Genomic DNA, 22,319 nt, shown 5'->3' with positions numbered 1-22,319 from the left:
TTGCTCTGAGCGCGGTTGCTTGGTTGGAAAAAGGAATTGCCCGGCGCCATTGACCTATACAAGACTATAGGTCCTATACAGTCTATTATAGGTCAATGCCCGGCGCTTTCTGGCAGTCTTAGCTGAACCGATGACGTCATGTGATGTGTGCACTGTGCACGGCTGCTCCTGTATTTCGTAGCAGCCTTGAAACCGCACTCTCGGGTACTCGCGCGGCATTTTCAGCGCAGGTAGCGAAAATTTTATTTCATCCGATCGACTCGCACACAATTAGGGCGATTTTGATTATTTTAAGTGAAATGCATAAATAACAAGTGTGCTCGAGGTTTATCTACGGGTGTGTGCGACAGTTTCATCTTGTCTTCGTAAGTTAAAGGTAGGTAGGTATTTTTTTAGCATTTGAAAGGGAATGTGTCTACTGCCGAGAGTCAAAGCAAATTATTTAGTACCTACATCATCAGGCACCGAGCTAACTATATGATATTCCGTATGTATCCGCGAAGGTGTTTGCATATTTATCATTTGATAACAATAACAAATGCTTAGAGTTCAAAATTCACTAAAAAAAGCAAGATTCTGCTTTGAGCCAGTGTGGGCGGGTCGGGCGGGTCCGAGGAGGATTGACATTTCTACTTACCGACGGATACACTGGGTTTGTTCTGCTTGCTCCTAAAAAAATCATTATAATAATTGAGATTGAAGAGGCACTTGGAGATGCATTGGGGCCCTCAATGCCACCATAGGAACACCTGAGAGAGGAAATAAGCAGGTTAAGAGAAGACAATTTAAAGTGCACAAAATACTTATTTGTTTTTAGATTAACACATTTTTTTTTACTTTAAAGGGAATAACAAATCAATTACCTTTTGAAAATATATCTTGAATCCCCAAAAACATTTCTTTAGGTACACTCGGGGGCAGATTGATGCTCCACCACTCCCCACCCATCGGGCTCCCATGGCTCAGCACTGGCTGCTGCCAGTGTTGCCTGCCCTCAGCACTGATCAGCACTGCCTGCCAGTGCCAGTGCTGCCAGTGCTGCCACTGGCAGCAGCCAGTGCTGAGCCATGGGAGCCCGATAGGTAGGGAGTGGTGGAACATCACTCTGCCCCCGAGCGTACCACTCATTCTCATTCTCATAAGTTTTTTCATGCTTGTTTTATGTGTGTCTCCTGACCTTTGTTTGGAATGAGGGAGGAGAATAATGGTGGCGATAAGTGGAACTGAGAGGAGGTTGGAGGCCGTTGGAGGAGCAACAGGAACAATTTTTCAATGAAGAGTAGGTTAGAGTAGTATAGAGGAGGTTGGAGGAGTGATGGGAACAGACGCATTGATCATGTAGCAAAGAAGCACCATCATCATCATCATCATTATCATCATCACATCAAATGTTGTAAGCTGTCATTGTTGCATGCTCCTGGTTCAGAAATAGTCCAGTCAGCAGGAATTACACCAATATGCTGGAAATTGTTTGGTTCTTGCATGCATTGCAAATGGATGTCATAGTTTGACATTTCCATGGGATGCCTCAACTGGTAGGTGTGGGATTATGGACTATTGAAGACTAATGTCATGGAAGGATGCCTTTAATTTAATGGTTTGGGTATCTTTTCATGACATCTGTTTCAATATATTTTTTGCCTTTTTTATGAACACTTAAGCACACAAATGTGTTTCAGGCAAGACATTATGGGATCCATGATTTGAAAACAATGTGATGCTTATCAGAGCTTGATTATTCTAGGTTACCCAGCAGTCGTTTTAAACGGTGACAATTGGTGACAAGGAGATCCATATTCAATCTGGGGATTTTTTGATAGGTACAGTACATGTGAACTGAGAAAAGTGCATCCTGAAAAACCAAATATTATCGCGAGGCGCGAGCTATGCCTCATATTGACATGAGGATTTCCGACTTCAGTAAATAGACCAAGAGGGTTGAATGGCCTCAGTAGATAGTCTAGCCGTGATTTGAAACCCGAACAATAAATAGGTATAGGTATACGAGTATACCTACTGCACGATACTTCTGTGCATTGGACAAGTCAAAGCGCCAACACCTAGTTTAGAAGATATGAAGGGTAGAAGACGTGTGCAGCTGTGCCGACTGGAGTCGCCGCTCTGAAGAGTGTCCGGTCGGTGTGACCGCCACCGAGCGGGTCTAGTGTGCCACGAGCTGGTCGCCGTGGAATAATGTCTCTACAGCTCGACTCGCTACATCGTCCATCGTCGGAGAACAACGGAAATAGTGCCATCAGTTTGGACAGAGTGCGTTGGATGATGGACTATGGCGTATGTGGTGCCTGTGAGAAGTATGCGCTGTTCTTTTGCGATGTATTTGTAATAACCGATGCGGGGTACCTACCTATTCAAGCTTGCAAATTGCCAATTGTTGTTGGTAATGGGTAATTTCCTCGGCAAACGTAGGAACGTCACGAAAGATGTTTAGCAGGGGCAAGAGAAGGAACTCAGGGATTTTTTACAAGTAGTGAACAAAAACAGATTTACAATAGCCTAGGATTTACCGATAAAAATTTTGAAAGAGAAAGGAGTGTTAGTCGTCCTTCCCTCTTCTCGTTTCATACCCAGTAGGTACCCACCCATGCCTTTGATCCGCCATGTGTTTCCTATATACCTACAAACGATCATTCCCCCTGCTCCCGTTTTCTACACAAATCCCTCCACCCCAAATCGTAGCTATGAATATTGATTTCTTTTTTATATTATTCCTGGAGTGTCATCAAGAGCTCTTCGTACTTCTTCTACAGTCAATTTGTGATGTCATAGCCAAATGCAGTGCGATCTTCCCCTGAATGGGTGCTGATGGGACCTTGTTGGGTGTCGAAATAATAACGGTAACAAGCTCTTTGGCTTCCATGGTAGTCATACCAGGGGCATCGACGAGGCTTGCTAAGCCGCCGTCTTATCGATCATTACCTACTCGATGAACACCTAGAACTGCTGTCCTTGAAAATAGCCAGCGAAGCGCGATTGGCAGCTGTGTGCTTGTGAAACTCACTCGAACTAAGAAAGAAATTTCATTCTCCTTCTTATTATTTCACACTCTTATTATTTATCGTTTCTTGAGCCCTATCAGCAAAGATAAAAATCACCCAGTGATCGGCGCATAAACAACGCCCAACGGCCTAGGCTTGAGGGTCTACCCTAACAGTTGGCGGTGCGTAGTCGCGCTATGAGCATCATCTAAGCTGGCAACACACAGAAGGACGTTGCCTGACAAGAGTAGGTACCAGTTCTCACCGTTAAGAGCTGGTGGAAGAAGTTTAAACCTCGCCGGCACAAGTCATTTTGCGTCCTTCGATGGCACAAGGGGGGTACGACCCCCACCCCCGCGCGTTTGGCCCCTGATCGAGCTAGAGCTTCGCGGAAAAAACGAGCGTGTTGCCCGTGACGAGAGGAAGCCGATGATACCCGATTTTAAGGTCCTAGGTCATCGGTTGACCTTCCAGGTCAGGTCAATGACCCAAAAGTCGGAAAAATCAAGACCTGTTAGAACGTCGTTAAGTAAGGCTGCTATGAGGTTTTTCGGGGTGCTGATCACGAATGTCAAGTTAGTTTTGATCACAGATGATGTTTTTATGCATTTAGGCTAGGTCGGGCCAGGTCAGGTCAACCAGTAGGGGTCCTGCCGGGTATTCGTTGTACGTGTCAACCGTCTCTGACAGCTTCGTAACATGTTACGAAGGCACCAAAACTACTTCGAAAATGTTTAAATGGCTGCTTAATTCGTATTCAGCTCCAAAAAGTAGCCTAGAAACATGTAGGAAAACTCGAAAAAGTGAACTGAGGTCATCAAATGTCAATGACCTGACCTGACCTTCAGGTGACCTTGACATCCACCCTAATGCGTGGGAGCAACATCAAATCACATATTTGAACGCTTCAAACCACGAAAAGACTGCAAACGCGCGACCAATACGAGCCGACATACGCTGAATCGCGATTCCGGCCAAACATGGTCTCGGAAAATAGGTCACAAGTCAAAGGTCATTTGGGTCAGGGACATGAGATTTTCAGGGTAGGTGTAAACTTGATGAATGCGTGGGTACGAAAAGTTTCTTCGCGATCAGCCGCTTTTTACGCGAGTTATTTGCGAAAAAAAAAAACCTCAAGGGATGCATCAAACTTAGGGGGTGCATCAACCCCCCCCCCCCCGGTGCCGGTGAGGGTTAAGGAGAAGGGGAGCGACTAATTTGGATCCCAATCAGGGCGGCTCTTCCACATTTCAACCGTCGCCAAAATCGTCATAACGAAATCACCTAAGAAATCCGAGCACTCTGCAAAAAGTGTGGCTACAAGGTTAAATTAATAGAATCATCCGGTTTCTGGGACAATCGTCCGTCGGTATTGGAGGGACACACTCGTGTTGGAGGCCCATAAAACTCGTGTTTGAGCAACATTAGCCCGCGCGCTGGTGGGGAGCTATTTTTTGCCCCCCCCCCCCCCCTCCTCCTCCTCCAGACTTTTCGATATATCTCCAGAACCGCTGCGCCGATCGTCAGCAAACTTTCAGTACCCTCCTGGTTACCTATCATTTTTACACATTGCGATCAAAAATTTTTCCCCAAAGGCTATGATAGGTTGGCCGGAAATGACGTCACAGTGATGTCATGTTCTGCCGTTTTCGACAAAAAAAGGTTTCGCAGGAACAGCTACCAGGCCTACAGCTTTGAAGATACAGAAAAATGTTAGACGTTAAAGATGTAGAATTACCAGGGCTACTGAACTGTTATCTCGAAATTCTGAAATTTTTGAATTTTGACCCCCCAAAATAAAAAAATGAATATAATAGCCTATAAACTCAAAACGTTTTTCATATCTTAAAAATGGAATATATAAGATAGCCTCTACCTTCTGACTTTTATTCACATACCAAATTTTACATCGATATCTTTTTTGGGCCAAGTCAAACGAAAAAAACTTGCCGTGACGAGCTGCATCGAATCAATACCCATTTTATGCAAAAATATCAACTTTGAAATTTGACGTTTTTTGACCTGACATTGACCTGACCTCCGCCAGGAAGTGACCCAAACCGTTCCTGGTGGTCTTATAACCAACATTATTGAGTTGGAAATGAAAAATTGGCCATAGAACATGCATCGCACAGTCCCAGTAAATTGGGTTCATGTGCTGACCCTTGGTGACCTGACCTTTGACCTGACGTGGTATTATCAGAGACCTCTATTAGCAACATATCGACACCTTTTTTTAAACCCCACATTTGTTCTCCGGTGAATTTCAGACAAGTTGGTTAGAGACCTTCAAAAAAGGTACAATCACTCGATTTTTCTCAAGTTTGTCTGTCTTGGCAGATAAAGCAATACCAGAACAGGCCTACGAACACACATATTTGATCAGGATCGGACGATTGGACACTTTTAAAAGGAGATCTTTCGTGCCTCCTGGAAATTCACGGGAGAGCAGATGTGGGGTTTAAAAAAAGGTGTCGATATGTACTAGGCAACTGACGCCCTATCGCTGATTTTCGATAAGATGTGTTTTACTCGATGTTATAGCGCATTCCCTTAGAAGACCCGTGAACGGCAAAACATTTTTTCTTTGTCCTGACCTGTGACGTCATCGTTGATCCCGAGGTCAATGAAAAATTGGATTTTCGTTGACAAATTTGACAGGGCTTTCGAACGCCGTTTGAATTTTGTGGATCCGTCCAGTAGTTTCGGAGATACGAGGGGAGGCAAAAAATAGCCCCCCCCCCCCCACCACCACCACCACCAGGTTACGTTTTAAACAGACTCCAACAGAGCGCGGGTTTACGGAATATCAGGTCAGCCAGCCTTGTCATGAAGGACGGTGCTCCTGCTCATCGGTCTGCCAGAACTTAGAGATGGTGCCGCCAAGAGCATCAATCCGATATCTGGGCGAAGGGCATATGGCTAGGGAACAGTATTAATCCAAATCCAATCAAATTACCCCAAAAGAATAATGCAGCAGGAGCTTGACAAGACTGAACCACCCAGCGACCCCGGACAACTTGAAAAGGAGGGCAGATAGACCTGGGAAACAGCAACCCTTAGAACTCCAGAGCTTTGTGCCTAGCATACCGGCTGGTGTCTCACGCTGTGCCCAGCTTCATGGAGAATATGTTGACCGGTGTAATGAATCTGTTACATTATTTTTACTGAAAGGAAGGAACGATTTGTAAGGTATCAAAACTTTTGCCGCACCCTATAGTGTTGCGATTCCGATCAAAAGTCGGTTTTAAACCGTAGCATTATCGAACAAGTGACGACTTTTTACATCTAACAAGTTAGCCACTACCCACTTTTATGCAATAATCAGTCGACTGTATCGAGAGTTTTGTGATGAAGTTTCGACTTTCCCAGACCCAAGCTTGACGGGAGGGGAAACCGCCACTTTAATGAAGGGTTGAGTTGCAGTGGCGTAGCCAAGGGGGGACAGGGGACACGTGTCCCTCCCATCGGGTCTAGGAGGCTCCTCGGGCCCGAGGGGCCCTGTGAGGCCAATTGGCCGCTGATGGTCTACTCTGGCCAGAAGGTGACTCAGAAGGGCCCCACAGGGCTCGCAAGGACACCTCATGGGCTCCAAAGTAGCCACGCTAGTCTCCATAATGGCCCACGACGGCTTCTGAGAGCCCCTTGCCGGCCTCTGAGGGCCCCTTACCGGCCTCTGAGCCCTGATGGCCCTTGCCGGCCTATTAGGGGCCAGCAACTCTAAGGGCCCATTACGCCAACTGTAGGGCCCTCAACGGCGCCTCTAAGGGCCCCACATCGGCGTTTCTAAGGTCCCCATGCCCCCAACTCTGAGGGCCTATTCCAGCCAGCGCCTCATAAGGCCATACATCGGCGGTTCTGGTGGCTCCACACCAGCGACTCTGACGGCCCGACACTGGTGACTATGAAGCTGTTAGCGGGGTCTGAGAGTATCATGTCGGTCTCGAAGGACCCCACGGGGTTCCTGAAGGCACCGCCGACCTTTTCGGCCTATGAAGGGTCCGTCCAACAGCTCTAAAGACCCCACACACGCCTGTGATGGCCCTAAACCAGTGTTTGAGGGCTCCCACAAGGGTGCCTGTGAAGGTCCTCACCGGCGACTGTGAAGGTGCCACACTGCCATCTCCGAGGTCCCCACACCGGCACCCCTGAGGGTCCCACACCATGACACCAGTGGCTCTTTAGCCCTAATTAACCCGCGCCCGGCCGGAAGTGTTTGAAGACCCCCTGCGTTTTTTCACAGATATCTCAAAAAAAAAGTTTCAAAATCAAAAATGTTTTTGGCATACCTGTTCGTTTTCCGCACATGTTGTGAAAATTTCAGGCTCAGGTCGTTCAGGGTCAGGTCACCAGGTCACGTCAAGTGACCTCACCTCAGAAAAAGTTAGAATCCTCGTCATAGCTGCACCGACCGAACGATCGCCTTGAAACTTTCAGCGATTGATAAGAGTAACAGTATATACAAAGTGTACATCTCGGAATTTGATTTCGGTGCCCTAAGGTCAGGTCAATTTAGCGACCCCTCCATTATAAGTCGATGGGAGAAAATTGTAAGGCGCATTTTTCGGACAAACCCCATTCCAAACACTCTCAAACACGGTGTTACAGGTAAACTCGACAAGTTAAACCGAAAAATGGCACCCGTGACCTCTCCTTATGTCCCTGAGGTCACCAGGTCATGAAAAGTTCCCAGGAGTTTTTTTGACAATAACTTTTGATAGAGACATGCTAGAGCGATGAAAACTCCTCAGATGTGTGCAGCTCGACGATACGGATCGACTGATAAGCAACGTGACCTTTTCCGGTCAGATCATGACTTTGAACTGAGGTCAAATTTTCAACATGACTTTTCAAGGTCAAATTTTAGTTCATTCGACGCATCTCGACGAGAGGAACACGATGTTCGCAAAATAAACGTCGCCAGGTCCTGGAGTCAAAAATTATTGCACAGAAACGTTTTTTTCATAAGAATGTTTTTTTTTTTTAGTTTTTGCCCTCCGGAGGCTGAACCATTGACCTGAGGTCAATTCTGAGCACATGCTGGCGAAAGAGCGTTAAAAGAGCTATCGAATGCACTTTCTCGCAGTGCTGTAGCTCTATCGGTTCCCGAGTTAGCCATTGGCAGTTTCCAAAATTGTTAAAATGGACAAAATTTGACCTTTGATGACCTCTGGCGGCTTGACCTTTGATCTTACCTAAAAAAATGACCGCAGTGTTTTGGTCATTATTGTTGACGCTCTTTCGAATGCCGCTTACCGCGTGTCGCTACGTGGCCCATGAGCCGAGTTAGCCGAGTGTTGAGACCCCCCGGCCCGGCGCGGGTTAAGGCCATATATCGGCACCTCTGAGAGCCCATCACCGGCACCTCTGGGAGCCCATACCTGCGCATCTGACGGCCACCCACCGGTGACTTTTGAGGGCCCCACAAGCGTCTGAGAATACCGCGCAGGGCTCGAGAAACCCCGAAGAACTTCTAAGGGTACCACCGGCCTCTGAGGGCCCTTGTCGTTGTCTGGGAGCGCTCTGCTGGCTTATACTGTTCGTGCCAGCAGCTCTAAATGTCCCACTCTCGTCTGTGACGGCCTCACACCAGTGTCTCTGAGGGCCCGCAACGGCACCTGTGAGGACCCTCACCGGCGCCTCTAAGGGTCTCACTAGCACATCAGAGGGCCCACACCAGCACTTCTGTGAAGCCCGCACCATTGCGTCTGTGGGCCCCACACCGGCACCTGTGAGGGCCCCACGGCCCATACCAGTGCCTCTAAAGACCCCTAGCCGGTGGCTCTGAGGGTTCTACACGATGATTTTGAGGGTACTGCCGAAGACACGACACACGACACTTAGTGTTGCTGAGCTTTAATTCCATACCGGCCTCTGAGGGCCCCACGCCAGCGCACTCATTGCCCTGAACATGCAACTGTAAAGTGTAAAGGCTTCACACCAACATCTCTGAGGGTCTCACACCGTTGCCTTCCTATGAGGGCCCCACACCAGCTCATCAGCCACGGCCATTCGCCGATGACTGAGGGCGCCACTTCCACTGGCTACTCGGAAGCCCCCACCGGCCTCTTGAGAGCACCACGCCGGCCTCTGAGAGCACTACGCCGGCAGCTGAGAGCACCACGCCGGCCCCTGAGGGCCTCACGTCCAAACCTCAACGGATCCCACACCCGCCTGTGGGGGCCCCATCCACACCGACGCCTCTGGGAACCTCAAAGGGCCTGGCCTGGCTTGCACCGAGGGCGCCTCACTCACGGTTCGTCAGAAAGTCATTTCATCCACAAAAGAAACGAAATATACCATTTGAAAGCTGACGGTGAGCTGATTCAAAAAAATGTAGGTATTTTTTATCAAAATCGTTCGATGGCCTTTTTTTTAAAAATGCGTTTTTGTAAAAACGTAGTACCTATTATTGCATTAGGACGTTCTTGAAATCACAGACATGCTTTTTTCGTTTTCCAGCGAAAGCTGAATGCCAAAAGAACAATATGTAGCGAAAAAATATTATCAATTGCCTTCGCCCCAGTAGGGGGGGGGGGGGGGGCATGTTACCACCCTGTCGCGTTTTTTGCGTTGTGAATAAAAAAACTGCGGCGCGTAGCGCTGCGCTGCTTGGAGTATCTTTCTGTATGTCAATTTTGGACAGTGTGTGAAATTTTTGACTCCAGGTCATGTCAGGTCAGGTCACCAGGTTAAGATAACTGACCAAGCTTAAACAACAGTTTGCAATCATGTCCAGCCTGCAGTGTTTGTAAGAGAGATTTTAAACTCAGTGGATTGCATGATTTATGGGCACCTATAATTTGTTTATCTCGGATTTTTTATATCCGTGCCCTAAGGTCAGGACAGTGTTGTGACCTTTCCATTATAAGTCAAGGGAGAAAATGAAAATGCCTCTAGATCCGTGTTTACGCATAGGAACAGTCCAAATATTTCAGTATCACAATGATTTGGACCACCCGTGACAACCAAGGTGTCTTTTTTGCTGATAGCCTCTAGAAAGGTCATCCGAGGTCATTGAAGACTACAAACAGATTTTGCCAATAAGATTGGAAAGAGGTATAACGCTGGGGATGGCTTCATTGTGTTCGTCTTGTCGAGACGCATCGAATGATATGCAACATGACCTATTTGGGTCACGTACGTGACCTTGACCTGAGGTCAAAATTTCACCTGACCTTTCCAGGTAAAAATATATATGTTTCGAATGAGAAAAACACGATAGTGCCATTGCCAATTCTTCAGCTTTGCTGGTTCAAAAGTTATTCGTGAAAAAGTTTTATCCAAAAACAGCTATTTTCACAATATTTGACCTATGGAGGCTTAACCGTTGACCTGAGGTCAATTTTGATGAATACCTTAAAGGGACTATCCCACCTTTAACATGGGGTTTGAGTTGAGATAGCCAAGTTTGCGGCGAGGTTCAGAAACCACTATCTATCTAGGTTGCAACCCCCGCGGCCTCTTGGTGTTGAAGAAATTCGTTCCCTTCATTTGAAAATGGGCCTTGTACAAGGCCCTATCTTCAACACGGAGCGACCGTTAGTGTGACGTCACCTCGTTTAGTCATTCTGATTTAAATGGGTTTGTTCGTTGAAAAATCGCTTAAAACTTGGTCTGAACTTTGTTGTGGTGCCTACAGAGTAAAAAGAATCAGCTTTATGACAGTAATGTGGCCTGGGGAAGGAGGTAATTTTGGGCTGTGACGTCACATATTTGAAAGTTTGTGTTTGGAATATGGGAAGCCTAAGATGTTTAATGAAAAATAAATGCCAGAACCGTGCTCCTGGTCATCCAATCTATAAAGTCAGGCACAATTTAACTGGTTTTAACAACATTTTAGAAGGTGGGATAGTCCCTTTAAAAGAAGAGTTCAAAAGCTATAGATTGCTTTTCCATGCGTTTTTCTAGCTATCATAGTTCTTGAGATAACTGCAGGTTTTCTGAAAAATATAATTGACATTTGGCAAATTTTGACCTTTGATGACCTCCAGTGACCCCAATATTACTCTAAGATGAAAAATGATCGAAATACGTTCAAACGCACGTATTAAGAGCTATCGACTGCTTTTTACCGCGTCTTTCTAGCCCTCTTAGTTTTTTAGTTAGAGCTGGGTGGTAACATATGCCCCCCCCCCCCCCCACTAGGGCGAAGTTGGCTGAAACCGCCACTGGGGCGCGGGTTAATATGCGTCTCTTGCAGCCGGGAACAAGGCGCAATCACGCAACTCAGTGTCACGATGGATCAAAGTAAGCCACACAAAAGCGTGAAATAACCCTTATCGTCGATAGACCCTCAAGCGCGCAGACCCGGCGCTCTCGGCTTCCTGACGGGCTGCGGAAGGAGGGACGTTCGGCTGTCGCCCTACTAAACGGACGTCATATTTGTTAGTTTACCGATTCAAGTCGGTACTTCGTTGTTCAGGATCTGGATACCTGAGAGGAAGATTGATTGCTCTGTCTTTTTCGCATCATGTATGAATTTGCATTTGTTTATGTCTACTTTGCTCAAATCAGCTAGGCATCAGGAAAGCTGACCGCTCTGAGCTGTCAGAGGTTGTACCGGCCTCAGCTGGGCTGGAGTGGGGATAGCGCCCGGCGGGGCGGGGCAAGCTTTTGACCGGTCGCAGGGCCGAGCAGCTGTCACTGGTACAGCCTCTGCCAGTAAAACCTCGCTAACTTTCCCTGCGCGGGCATTGAGCGTAGCGGGACGGAGCAAAACTTGCATAAGAAAATGTAAGTTAACCCTCGCCCTGGCAGGGCATTTTTCATAACACGGCCTGGCAAGGGGGGTCGATGCGACCCCCCTCGCGATTGGCTCCTATGGCATCTAGAAACACCAAATTTGGTAGGTGGGTGGGCCCCCTAGAGTTCTCGCCCCTGTCCAAATTTGGTTACTCTAGGTCAATATTTAGGGGGGTTTTGGGGGGTATAAATGTAAAAATTTCGCTAAAAACAGGTCAAAAGTTTTTCGGTTATAACTTTAAGATAGAGCAAACAGAAAAGCACCAGTGAACTCAGCACCTCAAGGCGCGTCGAATGATATACTTTTTAGCTTGATAAATTGTACTTAAAGTTTTTCTTAAATTTTAAGTAAACTGTAATTAATTAATTAGGTTCAGGTTAACCAAATTGCATCATATCGCATATCATTCGATTCGGCTGTTAAGGAACACAATGACACCATTTTTTAAGCTCTAGCGTCATTATGTGCCAAGTTATTGGCAAAAACGTCATTTGACCTCAGTTGACCTCATTTGACCTGACCCATGGATAAGTACACCAAACAAAGAAGCACCAAGTGACCTGCTGTTGATTACTGTGGTTTCAAAGCACAAAAGTGATAGAACGAAGCGGATATCTCCAGTATTTTCCGAATTTAGTATTTTCCCATAGGCTTAACATTACGACGTAATGACCTCTAACTGACCTCAGGGGTCGATTCGAGATGACGCACTAGGAAGCTAGTAAGACTAGGTGGCCAAATGACACTTGAAGGTAGTGACACTAAGCGGCATTTTACACCAATCGGCTTAGTGGCTCAGCGCGAACCGAAATCGCCTAGTGAGACTTGAAATCAAGTGGCACTAGGGCCTTGTGCGCCAACGCGAACCGGCTGCAGGTCAGTGACATCAGAAAACCCGAACTGTGTGTTATACAACTCGGTACACTTAGCACACCCTGAAAGTTTGAAGGAAATCAGTCCAAAACTGTGAGTTGGGCAGGTGCAAAAGAAAATTGAAATTTGACTATGACCTTGTACCGGTTTTTCTGACCTGGTGACCTGACCCAAGGTCACCCGGACCTGAAATTTTCAGGTCATATGTAAAAAGGTTGTCCCATAAGCTGTGCCAAATTTCGCGGCGCTGCCGCCGTTTTTACGCTATCTTTGAAAAAGGTTAGGGGGGTCGCATCGAGCCCCCTGCCAGGGCGAGGATTAAGGCTTTTAGATCGCCTTTCAGTTGATGCGACTCGTCTTGGCTAGAGAAACACTTTGCCTTTGAAAAATGTCATACAAGCTTTGTGTCGAAACTGTTTTTTTAATCTAAAAGCGTCAATTTTGGTATTTTTAGCCATCCGAGGCTGAATTATTGAGATTCGATCATATCTGAGAGCAGATTAGTGAAAAGGCTTGTAAAAGCCTATCGAATGCATTTTCCACGATGTTATGGCTTTTTAGTTCACGAGCCATCGCCGATCTTTTCGTGGCTATGAGCCGTGCTTTGAGCTATGGGTAAGCCCATAGCTCAAATGTTCACGGCTCACTGAGCCGTGAACATTTGACCTTTGATGACCTCTTTTAACCTGATCTTTGACCTAACCTGTCAGTTTTGGGCCATGTTTCGCGGCTCCCCGCTGCCTGACGCTTCCAGGTATTGTCGCTGGGCAAGCAGAATCTCCAGTTTTGCTCACATTTCCATAGAACCCTGTCGCTAATGCCTGGTAGCGTCGATTAGTGGCATGCTGTGGAATAAAGGCCGAATCGCGCGGATCAGAAACCATTTAAATTTGTACCGGGATGAGAATCACCTCAACGGCTTTCTGATTGACCTTGGAATATCAGCCTCATCGCAGAGGGAGACCGGGAAGCCAAGCTACGTTCGGGTCATCGGGACTGAGTTTGAGGACCAAATTATGTTGTTGAGGATGGAAATTGGTTTCGCTCAGGACAGAAGGAAATGTGCTGTGCTATAGGGATGCGTGTATTTTGTTATAAAGATTATGCAAGCTCTTAGCTCATGTATTTTATTATGCAAATTCTCAGCCAATGGACAATGGACGACAATGGACGTCTAAGGTTATAAAGAGCGTATCGGAGTGGGATTCCAGCACCTGGGTCGGCTCCGATTCCTGGCTCGTCACCACCGACTCTGACTCTGAAATCCATGAAATCCACCTGGGACCAGAGTTGCCAAACCATCTGCGCCGATCACATTAAGTTGGCGAACTGCTAGTACGCACGGTGTTTAGGTCTCCACGTCAGCTACGCGCAAACCAACACCACTTCTGAGTGCTGGGCATCCGTTCTCAGAACGGCGCGGCTCCAGATTGTTTCGTTTTTACATCTCCGGCGTGCGAGTGTTCGGCGGCCGCTGGGGCCGTACACTCCGCATGCTTACACCGCGCTGAAAGTGTTGTTGACATTGATCTGGAACCGCGTTAGATGTGCGACGGTTGTGGAATGCGACTACTATAGCTAGGTCAGGTGGGCAGTGGCCGATGTAGACGTGCATGATTCGCACGGTTCCTTAGATGCTAGTGGAGATTTATTAATGAAATCGCAACGGTGGTCTTAGGACGCCTCGGCTGTTTCGCTGTCTTCAACCAGTGAAGTGGCGAGGTTGTAGTGTTATACAGTATACACCCGCCTTAGGGTTTCCGCTTCAGCCTATGATCCGTTTTTCGACGCGTTTTATATAAATGTTTTTCCTAAGTCACCTTTAGTATAAAACGAGCGTGTTTTGGGCTACGAGCCGCGGCGACTAAAACAGTCGATTCGGTAGGTCCAATTGTGTCGATTGGGGCTTTACCGACTCGGTAGCTCAATCTGAGATGCTATGTAGGCCAGGGCCCGAGTTAAAGGGATCTGTACTCTGTAGCCGCCTCCCCTCGCCTCGATATGTCACGATCGGACAATGGTCCCGTCATCGGTTTGGCAAGCACTCGAAAAAGGCCCGAAGCTCAGTTGGATGTTTAACCCGCGCCCCACTGGGGTCTGCGTATAACACGCCCTACTGGGGGGGGGGGGGTTATTCATAGCCCCCCCTCCTAACTCCGAAACTACTGGGCCGATCGTCAAAATTCAAACGGCGTCTGATAGCCCCGGAAAAACTGTCGAGCGAAACCTAATTTCATTGACCTCGAGGTCACCGATGACGTCACAGGTCAGGTCAAAGTAAAAATTATTAGCATTTTAGCTTCTTCGCGTTTTGGGCTCTGGCCGCCGTCTTACAAGTCAGATCAGGCTCATTTTTAGTTCACACACTCGTGAACAGATGCTCTAGATACTCTGAGGGTACCAAACTTGTACTTTGATTTTCAGGTCAAGGTCAGGTCATCACAGGTCACGAAAATATTATATCATCCGTCGGTCACGTGACACATGTTTTATGGTCCATTTAGGCCAAACATTTCGAATTTGATGTCGTCTGTGTCATTTGAGGTCATTTTGAGTCAAATGTAGCTTAGGTCAGGTCACTTTCAGGTCAAAAAAGGTCAAATTTTGAAGTTAAAATTTTTCAACAAAAAAGGTGTCTATTGGATGCAGTGTGAGCTCAGAAACACGATGGTGCTATTTATATTGGCGTACGATGTCAAATTCGTGCTGAAAAATTGATTTGAAAAATTAATAATTGTTAATTTTTTGCAATAATGCGTATAACTTGGCCATTTTTGAAGATAATTAGCTAAAACTTGCTAGAGTTAGTCATAATAATGCGTTCTATCACATATATTCCGGTTTTTTCCAAAAGTCAAAAAAAAATTGAAAAAAAAATGTAAAAATATAAATTTTTAATTAAATTATATAAAATTTTCGGAATTTTCAAAATTTTGAAAATCCGAGATAGCAGTTTGATAGCGCATATTCTGAGTCCTCTCATGCAAAGAAATTGGATCTAGCTTAAAAACTGAGCTCTTGGGAGCGATTGCCGTGGTTCAATGTTTTGCGTCGAAATCGGCCGAACATGACGTCACTCTGACGTCATTTCCGGCCGACCTATGGTAGGTACGAAGTTCAAATTTTGACACAAGGTGTCAAATTGATGCAGCCGAAGGTACTGAAAGTTTGGCGTCGATACGTCAAGCGGTTTGGAAGTTATTGCATAAAAACGGGAGGGGGGCTATAAATAGCCCCCCCCAGTGGGGCGCGGGTTAAATTGTATCCGTTGGCGCAATAAGCTGGGCAGTGGGCTTACCTGGCGTGGTCTAGTGATCTAGTGGTACACTTTACTGTTGTCCAGAATTTCGCTGGCGTCGATTTTCCTGGCTATCAGGCAGAGTATCTGGTTCTGCCGGTCGGTGGTGAGTTGAACTGCCCGCTGAATTGGGAATTTTGGTAAGGGCCTCGCTGCAACACGGAATTAGGTGCGCCATCCCCAGGCAGCGCACTACGCCATTGATGACCGGGCACTACCACGGAAAGCAACTAATTTGTATGTTTCCGGCGGTGAACCGTCATACGCGTGAAACAATGTTCGGCAAGAGAGGCGGTTTCTCGGGGCTGGCTGACGAGACGGTCGATGGCGCTGGCGGTTCATGGCTAGGAGTCTACATTATGACCGGCAGATCGTGTCATCTCTGCCGGCCTGAGTCCCGCCCGCGCTAGGGTGGGGCATCTGTCGGTACGTTCCTATGTTTTTTCCTTGAATATTTTACGAACGGTGGCGCATAGCGCTGCCCTTTTTGACTCGCCGAATAATGTACCATTTCCACACGTGTTGTGAAAACTCCAGGCTTTGCGATTCTGTCGTTCCTGCAGTTTATCTCTTAGAAGTTTGAAACTCATGGTATGGCATGAGGGTATCACTACAAACAATTTGTACATCCGTGAATTATAATATCGGTGACATAAGGTCAGCTCAATTCTGCGACCTCTCAAGCCGTAGGTACTTAACACTCTCAAACATCAGGATACAGGTAAATATGACACTGAATCGGAAAATTGCCAACCAGAACCCCCCTCGTTATGCCCCTGAGGTCACCTCAGGTCAGCAATTTTTTGACACTTACTTTTTCTAGAGACATGCAAGGGCGATAAGAACACTACATAGTTGAGTGCGGTTCGACAATGTTGTCCGACTGATATGCAACATGACCTTTTCCGGTCAGGTCATGACCTTGGCCTGAGGTCAAACTTTTAAAATGACCCTTCAAGGTCCGTCAGGGGGACCCCAGTTGAGCGTGAATGAGCAGAAATCCGTCAGGGGTCCCCTCTGCTGGGGAGGGCCGGTATAGGAACACGGGTCAAGCTACGTAGATATCCCCGGCGGTAGCCTCGCTACCGCCGGGTTAGGAAACTCACGCATTGTGCAGAGAGAGAGAGAGAGAGAGAGAGAGAGAGAGAGAGAGAGAGAGAGAGAGAGAGAGAGAGAGAGAGAGAGAGAGAGAGAGAGAGAGGAGAGAGAGAGAGACGGTATATTTTCAGTACATGGCTTTGAGGATTCTCTCATACAGCACATGTTCCATGCAGTACAAAACGCGCAAACACCAAACACGTTCTACAGTTCCATACACATGTCTTCATTGAGGAGTGAGGTCATGTACGGGATTGCTGATTTTCTTAAGCGAGCACTGCAGCAGAAGGGCTGCAGCATATTGTCGTGCACTATGCCAGACGGACGATATATCGCATTCAGACCACGATAGTGTCAATTCAGATCAATTTGGCATTCACATTTACTGGCCCTCACGAAAGGTGTTCCCAGACTAAAAAAAAAGTTTAACAGGCGGTGTTTGGTTTGCTAGATCTATGTCGTGTATGTAAGTGTGTGGCCTTTTTGTCTCCCTTTCCCTGGAAATTTGTTGTGCTGCCAAATGAAAAAGTGTCCAGGCCAGGTGCTAACTTCGTGAACCCAAACTTCGTGATTAAAAAAGTAAGGCAGCCATTTCCTGAACAGTCACCCAGGTTCTGAAAATACTCTTTCCTAACAGATATATCCTTTCCATTTCCAGATATTCACCTTTGCGCTGCCCACTGCGATTTTATTGTTAGCCACGCGCAAGGGGCTCGAGTAGGTACAGGTCTCGCGGGTTTTAACGGTAGGTTTTGCACCTAGAAAAATTTGTGTACTTCAGGCCATATCTTCGTCGTCTTCAGCTTTTAACCCGCGACCTGGTGGGGGGGGGCTATTTTTTGCCCCCCCCCCCCTCCAGACTTTTCGAATCTCCAGAACCGCTGCGCCGATCGTCACCAAACTTTCAGTACCCTCCCGGACATCAATTTTACACATTGTGACCAAAAATTTTTCCAAAGGCTATGATAGGTTGGCCGGAAATGACGTCAGAGTGACGTCATGTTCTGCCGTTTTCGACCCAAAAAAGGGTTTCGCAAAAACCGGAATATATGTGATAGTCCTTACCGCCTTCAATCCACATACCAAATTTGAGATTGATACCTCTTTTTTGGCGAAGTTATAGCGAAAAAACTGTTCAAAATTGATGACGTTAAATTTTCAAACTCAATTTTTAGCAATTCTAGACCCCGTAGCGCAAAACAAAGACCACCATTAGACTCCCCGTGACGAGCTGCATCGAATCAATACCCATTTCATGCAAAACTATCAACTTTAAAATTTGACCTTTTTTGGCCTGACCTTGACCTGACCTTGACCTGAACTTCACCAGAAAGTGACCTAAGCCGTACCTGATAGTCTTATAACCAACACCATTGAGTTGGAAATGAAAAATTGGCCATAAAACATGTATCACACAACCTTAGTAAAGATGGGCTCATGTGACCTGACCTGTGACCCTTGGTGACCTGACCTGTGACCTGACCTGGTATTGCCAGTGACCTCTAATAGCAACATATCTACTAGGCAACTGACGCCCTACCGCTGATTCTCGACGAAAAGCGTTTTCCTCGGTGTTATAGCGCATTCCCTAGAAGACCCGTGAACGGTGAAACATTTCATCTTTGACCTGACCTGTGACGTCATCGGTGACCCCGAGGTCAATGAAATTTGGTTTCCTTCAACAAATTTGACAGGCCTTTCGAACGCCGTTTGAATTTTGCGGATCCGTCCAGTAGTTTCGGAGATACGAGGGGGGGGGCAAAAAATAGCCCCCCCCCCCACCAGGTCGCGTTATAAACAGACCCCACCAGGGCGCGGGTTAAGTGTTGAAGATGCGATCGACTTGTTGGGTAACAAGCCGGCCATGATCGTGTAAAATGGCTTCATCGTAGATCGATTAGTTTCTGAGATATAACCGGAAATGTAAAAGTGCAAAACCTACCGCTTAATCTCGCGAGACCTGTACCTATCAGTTATGGTCTGAAGACAACATGCGAGATGTGCTGAGTTGAAATAGGTTAAAATCAGCAAAGCTTCTCGCTTTTACGGCATCCCAAGACAAATACTCGTTGATTATCATGGAAAGATAATTCATGAAGTTATGACCCTACGTACCTACGAAGTTAGGAGCAAAAACGTCTTTTTAACCCTCGCCGGCACAGGCCATTTTGCGTCCTTCGACGGCACAAGGGGGGGGGGGTACGACCCCCCCTCGCGTTTGGCCCCTGATCGGGCTAGAGCTTCGCGGAAAAAACGAGCGTGTTGCCCGTCACGAGACGAAGCCGATGATACCCAATTTTAAGGTCCTAGGTCATCGGGTGACCTTCCAGGTCAGGTCAATGACCCGAAAACCGGGAAAATCGGGACCTGTTCGAAAGTCGTAAAGTGTGGCTGCTATATGGTTTTCCGGGGTGCTGATCACGAATATCGTGTTAGTTTTGATCAGAGATGATGTCTTTAAGCATTTAGACCAGGTCGGGTCAGGTCAGGTCAGGTCAACCGGTAGGGGTTGTGACGGGTATTCGTAATACGTGTCAACCGCCTTTGACAGCTTCGTAACATGTTACGAAGGCACCAAAACTACTTCGTAAATGTTCAAATGGTTGCTAAATTCGAATTCAGCTCCAAAAACTAGCCTAGAAACATGTAAAACTCGAAAAAGTGAACCGAGGTCACCCGAGGTCACCAAAGGTCAATGACCTGACCTGACCTTCAGGTGACCTTGACACCCACCCTAATGTATGGGAGCAACATCAAATCACATGTTTGAACGTTTGAAACCACGAAAAGCTTGCAAACGCGCGGCTAATGCGAGCCGACATACGCCGAATCGCGATTCCGGCCAAACATGGTCTCGGAAAAGAGGTCACAGGTCAAAGGTAATTTGGGTCAGGGTCATGAAATTTTCAGGGTAGGTGTAAAATTGATCAATGCGAGGGTACTGAAAGTTTCGTCGCGATCGGCCGCTTTTTACGCGAGTTATTCGCGAAAAAACCTTGGGGGGTTGCATCTGTGCCGGCGAGGGTTAAATGCAATTTGCGAAAAAAAATTGCGATAAAAGGAACTAAGAAGAACCACAGCGTGTGCAATGAAACGGTCGTGCTAGACATGCCTCAACCTGCCTCAACCTTTGCATACTACCGCAAAATAATTACTATGGAGAAAGATTTGTATTTTTTCTCGAAGCTACCTCTCCTTAACCCGGCACCGCCTGGGCTATTTCCGTACCCACGACAGCCTGGGGAGGGGTCGGATCCGACCCCCCCCCCCCTGTTATGTCGAGAACCAATGGTCAAATCGAGCCCCGCGAGGCGGCGTTCGAAAGGTCTCTACGAGACCTTCCCAAACCACCCTTAAGATTTTAACACTTCTTAATTCGTTTAGTGCTTGCTGAATGTAAGGCATTTAAATCGTTTAATTGTTTTTGAATGACCTCCTTACAAAATTATACTTTTCATTCATGTATTTTTGTTTTAGATGAAGTTTCGGCCACGAGCCATGATCACATCAATGCCAATTTTTTTTTTGGCATTGATGTGATCATGGCCCGTGGCCGAAAATTCATCTAAAACAAAAATACATGAATGAAAAGTATAATTCTTAGGATTTTAAGATTGAAGTTAACTTTCGGGTCAAGGTCAGGTCAAAGGTCAAATTCTGGGGTTTTGCATGATGAGGCTTACGGACAGCGGAATCGATAGCTCCTGCTCGAAACTCACCAAAAATGACGTCAAAGGCCTAGTGAAGATACCATGTGCGTATAAGGGTCATACTAAGCACGGGTCAGGGTCAGGTCAGGTCACGAAAGGTCACGGTTTTCTATTTCTGCTACATGGGCATGCGACACATGTTTTATTGCTTATTTTTCACGCCGTATCCGATGGTCATGGTTATATGTAACCCAAAGTCACTGTCCTGGTCATCAGCAATCATAAAAAATCGTTTTTATTTATACATCACCAATAAAAAATCAATTTTTCATCTTTTTATTTTTGACAAAAATGCTCTTTCTAGACGAGCTTTGTCCAAGAAATCTAATGCTGCCATTTGTTTTCACATGCGATGTTCAGAAGTGCCTCAAACTCACGAAAATGCGTATGAAGTCACCTTGCCCTATACATGTTGGAGCTATTTTTTTTTACAATTTGGGGTTCAAAAATCAAGATAGAAAGTTGAAATTTGGGACATCTAATGTTCTAATAGAGCTCTATAACATATATTCTGTTTTTTTTTTTAATTTTGAAAGATTTTGATTTTATTAGCTGTTTTCCAAAATAAATATATAGTTTTTTGAATTTTTAGGGGTCAAAAACGCACTTCATGGGAAAAGCGAGATAGCCATTTTTTCATGTCTTTAATTTGCAATTTGCTTAAACCCTCAATTTTTGGCGATTTTTCAAACGTTCACCATTTATTGACGAAAAAAGCCATGTAGTTACATCAATAAAATCGATATATCTCAAAACTTTTTTGACAAATTTGCATAAAAACTTGACAAAAGCCGTCAAATTGATAAAGGAGAAGGTATACGAAGTTTCAAGTTGATAGCGTGAGCGGTTCGTGAGTTATTCCTGAAAAACGGAGGGGGGTCGGATCCGATCCCCCCTCCCCCCAGGCGGTCGTGGGTTAACCTATGTTTGCCATGTAGGTATATATCATCGCGTCTAACGCTGCTTTTGTGAGGCTCAGGTCAATTCGGGCGTTCCCGTAAGGTGAAGCTGACGTCCAATTCGGGCAGGTGAAGGCATTGGACGAGGAAGGCCGTGCTGCCTGGGGCTCGATTTGGCAGCTCGCTTTGAGCTCATTAGTTCTACTTATGGCTCGTTAACTTAATTATATGTAAGTAATGACATCATACAGGTCATTTCAGGTATCATAAATTTTAGTGAATAACTCCTTATCAAGCTAGGTTATAGAAGGCAGAAGGGAAGTATAAGCGAAGGTGGACGCGGTATGTCTATCATGGAATCATCAACCAATGCTTTCGAAGTCATTTGAGTTATGTTATACCTAATTCAGGTCAGTATTGAAATTAAACGTCATTAAAGGCAATTTGGTGAGGAGGGGCATTTCTCTTGGAGATTTGATCGATTATTTGCAGTTTAAAATCGGCACTTGATGGACATGTAAAGTCCAACGAGTATAGGTACAGTATAAATTGCATTGATGGCTTGGATCTCATTGTTCTTCTGTCTTCGGAGCTCATCAAATCAAGTCGACGCAAATGTCATTGCATTCCTTGTTTGCATGCCCAGAAGACTGCAATCCACCACGCTGATGATTTTTTTGGCATTTTTTAAGGCTCCTA

General features: G+C 46.2%; 1 protein-coding gene across 1 annotated transcript in view; it reads left to right on the top strand.

Annotated features, from left to right (window-relative positions):
• The first annotated feature begins 207 nt into the window (after window positions 1–207).
• The window catches only part of LOC122366281 (protein SON-like), a 41,763-nt gene continuing 19,651 nt past the window's right edge, over window positions 208–22,319 (top strand). The window contains exon 1 of the mRNA XM_043338351.1: window positions 208–376. The gene's annotated coding sequence lies outside the window, so the exon portion shown is untranslated. The remainder of the gene's footprint in view (window positions 377–22,319) is intronic.

Source organism: Amphibalanus amphitrite, unplaced genomic scaffold (genome assembly GCF_019059575.1).
Source record: "Amphibalanus amphitrite isolate SeventyFive unplaced genomic scaffold, NRLGWU_Aamphi_draft 000029F_arrow, whole genome shotgun sequence".
NCBI lineage: Eukaryota > Metazoa > Arthropoda > Thecostraca > Balanomorpha > Balanidae > Amphibalanus > Amphibalanus amphitrite.
Note: the sequence above shows the minus strand (reverse complement) of the source record. Positions and strands in the feature narration are given on the sequence as shown.